The 8810-nt window shown below is 38.9% G+C and overlaps 1 protein-coding gene and 1 long non-coding RNA gene across 13 annotated transcripts in view; one reads left to right on the top strand and one right to left on the bottom strand.

The window, feature by feature from the left end:
• SORBS2 (sorbin and SH3 domain containing 2) overlaps nucleotides 1-8810 on the top strand; it is a 219368-nt gene that overhangs the window by 83242 nt on the left and 127316 nt on the right. The gene's annotated exons all lie outside the window — the stretch shown is intronic.
• Nucleotides 1-8810, bottom strand: part of LOC115287928 — a 192255-nt gene that overhangs the window by 180599 nt on the left and 2846 nt on the right. The gene's annotated exons all lie outside the window — the stretch shown is intronic.

The following is an 8810-nucleotide window of genomic DNA, read 5'->3' as shown; positions in this document are numbered from 1 at the left end:
AAACATGAGCTGATGTTTTGTGATCATTGATATCCAAGCACAAAGTCAGAATTTTGATTAATTACCTCTTGGGATTCTCACCACAGAATTGTTATACACCATTTTTCTTGCTGAGGAAATTGAGGCTTGGAAAGATTAAGTAACTTCCTCCAGGTAGCACTGCTAGAGGCTGTATTAGGAGGCCGTATCCTGATCCTCTGGAATAGACTTCTACATGGTAGATGCCAGAAACCAACATTTAGAAGCTTTGTTAAATGCAGTTTCTCCTCTGGGTATAGATGATTTAAAAGCTTTGTCAAATGCAGCTTGTCCTTTGAATACAGATGATTAGCTAGAATATCCAGCACCAGTGGAAATGATTCCTAGCTGGGACCTCTGCCGCACGGTGCTTTTCGCAGAGTAATTCCCATCCTTTAGTAACTCTTGGATTATAGCAGGTTATAGTGGCTTGTAGCTATTGACCCATGGAAGGCTGAAGTTCATTGTAAAATATTAACAGGAGAAATGCTCAAAAATAGATGTCTAAATCTTTTTCTGGAATTAATCAAAGATTTACTGTATTTCTTTTTTTTAAAAAGGCTCTCCATTAAAATTTAAACTGGCAACACAATCTTACACCTAGTTCATTCTTTTTAATGTACTGAGCATATAAGATATGCCAGGTCCTGAAATGGATGCATTGAGAAATACAGGATAAAAAAGAAACTAGCCTTAATCTCAAATCTCTTAATCTCTGAAACAGACACACATGAAGGGAAGACGTATTCTAGAGTCAATCAAGAAAGTGTTTTGAGAACACCTGAAGAGTAATTATAGTCAGTATGTTGGACACATGAGCCAGCTGGCTTGAGATCTCTCCGTGTTCGAGGCTATGAGAAATACATGCAGGTAGGATTTTTTTCAGACACTATCTTTGACAAGGGGAAGATAAAATGTGCCTTTTGGGGTTTAAACAGATTGAAATCATTTTTAAAAAAAACACATAAAGAAAGATAAATTAAGTCAGAGATTGTGAAGCCTTGAAAAATGGTTCGGAGTTAAGGAAATAAAAGGTTAAGGAAATTCTGTATCTAGATCAGAATAGCATGGGCATCATGGTGGATTCAAGAAGAGCAAAGAGACATAGCTGAAGTGAGGGATGCGGTGAAAAATGATACTGAAAAAGGAGAATACAGTCAGGTCAGCGCATGGCCTTAAGGTTATCCTAGAGTGTCAGAAGGTGGCCTTTCCAATGACCAAGAGCCACCATAAGTTTTGAGGAGGGAGTGAGGCAAAGGGACTAGGTTTGAGGAAGAGTCCTCTAGCAACAGTATAATGGGGGTGACAAGAGGTAGGAAGCTAAGTTAGGTACACCTACTGAAGACCTAAGACAGACTACAAAGCTGGTCATCAGCTGGCACACAAGGACCCTGTCACAGAGATCAAGTCTGCAAATACCACAGCACACCAGAAAACAACTGCTGCTGAAGGATAACTAGTTCCTTCTGGAAGCTATGAAGACCATTACCTAGCCGCTCTTCTTTTTTCCTTTTTTCACTCTCTATGCATGAAAATACCTCCAGGTATTCAATAAAAACACACAAAAGTTGTCCCAGCACTGCTTAAAATCTAAATTTACGGTGTCTTTTTTTCCCTGAAATACCGAAGCATCCTCAAAAAAGCAGCTATATGTAAGTCAAGGAAACCAAGATCTTTTTAATATTAAGCTTGGGCTGTGAACTCAGAGGTTGAAACCATGAAACGCTAACTTCTCAGAATTGCTTCCTGCTCTCCCGGCTGTAAAGGAACTGGCATATGCAGTTGAGAAGCAAAATTACTTGGAGTGTCAGGTGTTCACAAGCATACTAAAAACATGAAGATGGGTTCCTTTTTACGTGCCTGCACTTTGTGTACAAGACATAACAAGAACAGGGTGAAGTAAATAAAGTGGTTGTAAGTATGTAGCTGTAACGCTGCTGGAGTCTAGATTAATACACTACAGCTGCTCTCTCTCCATTCCTTATGACCCAGGACCTTGACATTCACTGAAGCTGGGTCAACATCCTGCTCTGTGGCCATGAACTCCAGTGGTTCCTCAAAGAGGAACACAGAGAGACAACTGAACTAGAAAGACGCAGGCTTAAAAAAGAAGCACTACGTAATTCCAAAGACACACATCCCACGTGGAGCCCCCAATTCTCTATGCCTTAACGAACACTGGAAATTATTCTAAGGAAGTGACTAGAATAAGGCTCAGAATCTGCTTGAAGCAAATCAGTGTCTCTGCTTTTTTATAGGCATTGAACATATTTTGTATTGGCATGTTGGGGCTTTTTTTTCCCCTAGCTTCCCTTAAAACCTCACAGTTATGTTCTCATGATCCTCACAGAAATAAATCACTCTGTTAACATACGTTGCTTAGGTTTAAGCTCATTAAAACATACCCATTCTATGTGATCCATAACTCAAACTAGGTTGGTACTTATTCTCCATAACATAAGACTGTTTTCAAAGTTCTTAAAGGAGATGGAGCAAAGGAGCCTTTTCCTGTTTTCAGTGAAGTTGCTGCGAGGCTGCGGCAAACAGGTATCTGTGTTATTTCAGGTGCTCGCTTTTATGACCAAAGTTGTGCGCAAAATACAATATGCCTTTAAGTGGCTCTGGGATTGATTAATTTCTCAGATGGTCTCCTTCCCCCTATGATGCTGTGACTTCAGCTCTGGCCCACTTTAACTAGGAAATTATACTAAATCTTAGAAAACTGGTTATTTTCTGATACTTTGGATACCTATTTTGGGTAGAGTTTTAGGTAACATTAAAGGGGTGCAAAAAGTCAGGCTAATAGACACTGAATATCAATAGTATTATCAATACTTCATGCTTTAGTAAAGGAAAAGAAAAAGTTGTTAGGGCCAAAAAAGGTACGAAAGGAAAGGTCCCTTATGGTTTCTTCAAGTCCTACTCTTTCAAGACTTTTTCAAAGTTCTGACCAGAATAACTACAGATCCAGCCCTGGTTATGTTTCACCACAAATCAGATGCCAGAAACGATTCGCAGGAGAAGGCCACTCTGCAAACTCTGAAGTGACATTCAGGATTTTCACACCTCAGAAATATCCAGAAAGGCAACAGAGATGCTTCAAGTTAAATTCAGTGAGACCAAATTGCAGAGTTTTCCAAACAATGCCACTTTCTAATTAAATACCCATGTGCGTAATAATAATTAAGATAAATATAAATTTGCTCAGAGCTGATTAGGATTGAAGAATAATTTTGAGATCCAGAGACTTAGGAACTCTCCTGCCTTGTCAGAGTTTCCTGGGTGTTTCTCTTTTTTTTTCTTCAAAAACAAAACCCAGAAAGTAACACACGTCCCTGTCCCTGTTCTCCAGATAAGTAGACAGTTTATACATTTCATCACCGTTTCATCACCCTATCTGCCTCCCCCCCACCCCCCACTGATAAAACGATCTCCTTTTCATGTATTTTTTGAGGGCTACTGTGAAGTGTGATTAGTGCTAACCTCTCGCAGAACTCATAACCCTTTCACAGGTATCAGTGGTGCCCGTTTTTATAATGACATGGGGCTCAAACTATTGTTTTGGCTAAAAGCTAAACAGCTTCTCATTTTCCTCCCTTATGACATTTTGCTACACATGGATTAGGTTGTTTTGGAGGAAAATTATAATCTCACATAATAGTTTCCTCTAAATTATTTGGAAGTTGAGTAACACTGGGCCTAATTATAAGGAACGAAAGTCTATAATTTCTAAGAGGAAGACCTCAGTTCTCCGGAGCAGGGTCCTTCCTCAAGTGATTGATTTCGTCTCCTCAAACAGCTCTGCCCCCCGCTTTTCTCCACAGCAGTCTGAAACACAAACTATCTAGCTCTTGCATAAAGATCTGGTATTTTCTTATTCTACTTTACAGTAAAGTGTTTGGTTTCCTTGAAACTGTGGTCTAGGGTTCATCTTCTGGTTACACCAGAAAAATTCTCTCTCCATAGTGTTGCCTCCCAGCCTCATCTGCATTTCGTATCTGGATCAAAGTTCCGTTTCAATGTGAGAAAACAGTTTTGTCTTTGGCTGGCTGCTCCAGGATTTGCTTACACATGCCTCAATCGCTGCTACCTGTTCTGTATTCTTACAGAAAGTCGATCACCACAGTGTGCCTGTCCACAAATAGATAACACATCAAATGTTCCCATCACGCTAAAATAGCAGGAGAATCAAGAAGTTAGTTTTTATTGCAATTCATTTTTTTTCTTCAAGGTGTATTTTGTTTTAGATTATCTCTTATTAGCCTGAGTGATCACATGATGCTAGACCAGGACGTTTAGCATCATTCCCATTGCAAAGAGGAGAAAATGGAAGCCAGGGTAGACAAAGTGACATGCCTACAGGCACACGAACAAGTAGATGTTGGAAACCGTGACTAATGTCTAAACATTTTTTTCCCAGCTTTACTGAGGTATAACCGGCAGATAAAATTGTAAGATATTTAAAGCATACAACACGATGATTTGATGTACACACTGTGAAAGGTTCCCCCCATGGAGTTAATTAACACACCCTTCACCTTCACCTCACGTTTATCCTTTTGTGTGTGTGTGATATCATTTAAGTTCAGAATCCAAAGAGCCTTTAAAGCCTTAATCCATGTTCCTCATCCCACAATGCCTCAGTCCAAGGGACAGATTTATCAGTATCTCCACTGTGAAAAAACAGTAATTCACCTTTGAAATGATACTGTAAATATCTTTCAAAAATGCAAGAAACATAATCTCTAGGTCTCAAAATCAAAGGATAATAAACAAAATGTCTTCTGGCACCCAGTACAGTTGTCACATAAGGTGGGTTAGCACTGAACACCAGCAAGCCAGACCCACCCTTTTAGATACAAGAAGAGGTTTGCCTTTTTTGGCAGAGATACGCTTCTGGAAAATTTTTAGAAAATGCCTAGGAATGCTAATATTGTCCCTATTTCTGCACTGTAAAAACAAAAGGCATTACATACACAATGTATTACGTACAAGGTAGAATACAACTTGATTCGTCAATTGGTCACAGTGATCCCCTCACTGGTAAAGAAGTTTACATTATACACGAATAATCAGAATCTACTGTTATCGGACTCAGGAAGAATGAGGAATTCAAGGCTTCTTTTTCCATTTGTTTTCTAAACTACAGAATAAATCATTTTGCTTCCTATAATACATTCCATGGCTATTTTGTCTTTTCTGGTGTGAGCTCCCTCAACCTTCAGTTAATTTTTACTAGAAATGATGAATAAGAGGATAAATATTAGGCTTTGGGTGCTTTATATTTAAAGGCTTTACAGATTTACAAATTCCATCTTATTAACGATATCATATTACTTACTTGTTGGTCCCAAAGGCTCTCTCTTGAGCTACTGAATCATTTAAAACTCTACTGAAATTTCTTTATTGCTATCATTAGTTATTAATAAGCTCTGCCTGCAAACTTAGAAATTAAATTTTACATATAATTTAGGCATTTGTTTTCAAATTGTTCATTTCAGGAATTCAATTAAATGCATGGTAATGTTGAAAATTACTACAGGTCTGTGCATGTCTTTTGAGTATTTCTTGAATAAAAGCTCATCAAGGACTGTTTCAATGTGTAAAACTCTGTGTTTAGTCTTTGGGATAGAAAACTACAGAACATGGAATGTATGCCTTGTTCTTGTCAAGGAATTTATAGTCCAATGGAGATGATAAAGCATTCAAGAAAGGAAAGGAAAAGGAAAAGGAAAAGGAAAAGGAAAAGGAAAAGGAAAGGAAAGGAAAGGAAAGGAAGGAAGGAAGGAAGGAAGGGGAAAAGGAGGGAAGGAGCAAAGAAGATCTCCGAAGGAAGCACAGGGCTATGATGCCACCAGGAACATATTTACCAGCCAACATTTCAACATCCAACAGGTATAAGGAAAATAAAATTTAGTATAAAATCACAGCCATTCTCCTTGTACTATGCATAAATTGAACGAGACTATTGTGATGTGCTGATTCCACATGTCCCAGTCCATTCATTGGGATAAAAGCTCGGTCCTGTTACAGAGATCCAAAAACAATAGAGGCTTAAATGGGAGACAGTTACCGCCCACTCACATAAAAGTACAAAATGGTAACGCAAGAGTAGCAGCTCCATAATTATCAGAGACCTAGGCTCCTTCTTCCACACTCAACACAAGGCTTCCCTCTCATGGTCAAGATGGCTGTTCCAGACCCAAACACCAGGTCTGCATTCCAGCCCCCGGAAAGGAGAAAAGGAGACAGCAGAAGGAATGTCCTTTTTCTTTAAGGCCACAGCTCCTTGGAGGGCAGACACATCATTTCCTCTCACACTCACCAACCAAAATTTGGTAGCAAAGCAAGGGAAAAAGAAATGTCATCTTTGTCTGGCTAAAGCCGTGTGCCCAGTTAAGACTTCTAGAATAAGGTAAGAAGGAAAGACTGGGCATGTGGGGACACCGGTCTCTGCTATGTGTGGTAACCAGGCTACAGTCCTCCACTGCAGAACTCAGCTGTCACGCACAAGAAAAGAGGGGGTTTGTTGGTTTTTTAAATCACATATTGCTAGGGCTTTCATTTTCAAAACAGATTAGAAATGCATCTTGGATGATTTCACATTCAAAGGAGGATTTCTCACCTTGTCAAGTGCTACTCATTTGCAGCTGAAAGCTAACACCTTATGGCAAGCTAGTCAGAGCCAAATATAATTAATTAGATTAAGCTTGTCACTAAAATATCAAGACAAATGGCTTGAAACATGGCACTTTCTCCCTTTGCCTTTTTTCCCCCTTATCTGGTTTATTTACAATAAAAAAGTAGGTTGCGGGATGGAGTTGCAGAAACTGATCCTTATAACTGTTACTCTATATATCACAAAACTGATAACAGGATGCTGGAGAGAAAAACGTATCTGAACTGTGTTAGCATAGACTGCCCTAGCCTGAGCCACATTTAATAATTGATTACAGTGTACAGTTTGTGCTGGTTTGAGAGTCTCTACAAAAATAATACTGGCAAGTCTGTTTACGTCATTCTCCTCAGAGCCTTCTCGATTTAGTACCAGAGCTGTGACTCGCACCTGCCGCTTCTCCAAACCAGAAACACTGAGTTTTCCTTCTTCATTTTTCTTAGTAACCTTTCTCTAAGAAAGTGGTTTCCCAGAGCAGTTTTTTAAGTGCACCATTTAAACAACTCTATCACATACTTTTCCTTATAGAATAGGCAACAGATAAGCTGTTTTGCTGTAAACCATATTCGATTTTAGAGTCATTGGGCCATCTTGCTATTTAACAGGATCTGATAATCCACTTATGGAGGGCGTTACTTGCTTATAGAGCAAAGAGAGATCATCTCACTGTTTCTGATTTATACCTCTGAGTTTCCACGTGACAGGTTTGCCTAGAGCTAACCTGCAAAGGAAAATATAGCACACACTGTTCTCATAAAGATAGATCATAAATTTACAACAATCTGGAGCTCAAAAAAACAATGTCCAACTACCTCATTTGCAATGAGGAAATGGAAGTCCACAAAGGCAGAGAGACCCTAAGGACCCCCACCCAGTTTGCAACCAGAGTCTGGAACCCCCAAGTCCCAGAGGACAGTACTTTCTGTTGCTCAACACTCAGGCAATCATGATTTTTAAGTGTCATAAACATGCATGCCCTTGTTCACAAGATCTGCTTAATCAATGGCCAGTCTTAGGTAGCCTGAGGCACATATACACTGAAAGATGGAGAACAGGATGGTAATCCACAACTAACAAGACAAGAGATTTAAGAAATCCTCAGCTTTCTCTTTGCTTCCTTGAACTTTTCCTGCTTTTATTCATCTACCCTATTTATCTAAACCTGTGGCTTTTCAACCTTTTCAAGTTTCATATACATGATCCTCAAGCTCTCGTGTGGTGCTGAACTTGTTCAGGACGCAGTAAAATAACACTAACAATGCTAATTATCATAGTGAAAATGATAGCTTATCTTATGGTACCTTAATCATTTTTTTTGTGCCAGCCACTTTGCTAAGAATTTTCTAAGTATATTACATATATTATTTCACTATATTATATAGTGAAATTGATATTGATTATATAGATCAATTCCTACATTGATCCTAAGAAATATATACTATGATTTTTCCCCATTTTATAGTAATGGAAACTGAGGCACAGAGACTGTAAGTAATTCAATCCAATTCACATAGCCCTGTAAGTGGCTATTATTTAAAACAAGGTTGTCACTTTTGATCACCAAATTGGCTATCACAGAAAAACAATTAGATATCACATAACCATATGTACAGAAGATGGTTGTGGCATAAGGGAATGAGCCCTGGTGTTGGGGCTGGAAGAGTTACAGTCTTTTCTCTTTTTATTTTACCTCTATCCAGAGGGGTGAGATTAATTAAACTCTTCCAATGCAGGCCCTTTATCTCTTCTGACCCATGTCAGGCTCCTACAAATATGTGTAAGTGCTTCTTTTAAACCATTAGCCATCCACCATACTTATGCATAATGCTATTTTTTTAAGAAACTACTAAAAATTATGACCCAGTTTAATTAAACAAATATGTAAAGCATTGGTCACATAATGACTACCACTGACATGTAATTGGTCTTACTAACAATTCTTTTTTTTTTTTAATGTTTATTTTTTAGAGAGATAGAGAGGGAGCACAAGCAGGGGAGGGGCGGGGGGAGAGGGAGACGCAGAATCAGCAGCAGGCCCCAGTCTCTGAGCGGTCAGACCTAGGACTTGAACTCACAAACTGCGAGATCATGACCTGAGCTGCAATTAGAAGATGCT

Source organism: Suricata suricatta, chromosome 1, assembly GCF_006229205.1.
Source record: "Suricata suricatta isolate VVHF042 chromosome 1, meerkat_22Aug2017_6uvM2_HiC, whole genome shotgun sequence".
Classification (NCBI taxonomy): domain Eukaryota; kingdom Metazoa; phylum Chordata; class Mammalia; order Carnivora; family Herpestidae; genus Suricata; species Suricata suricatta.
This window is presented reverse-complemented; position numbering and strand designations above follow the sequence as displayed.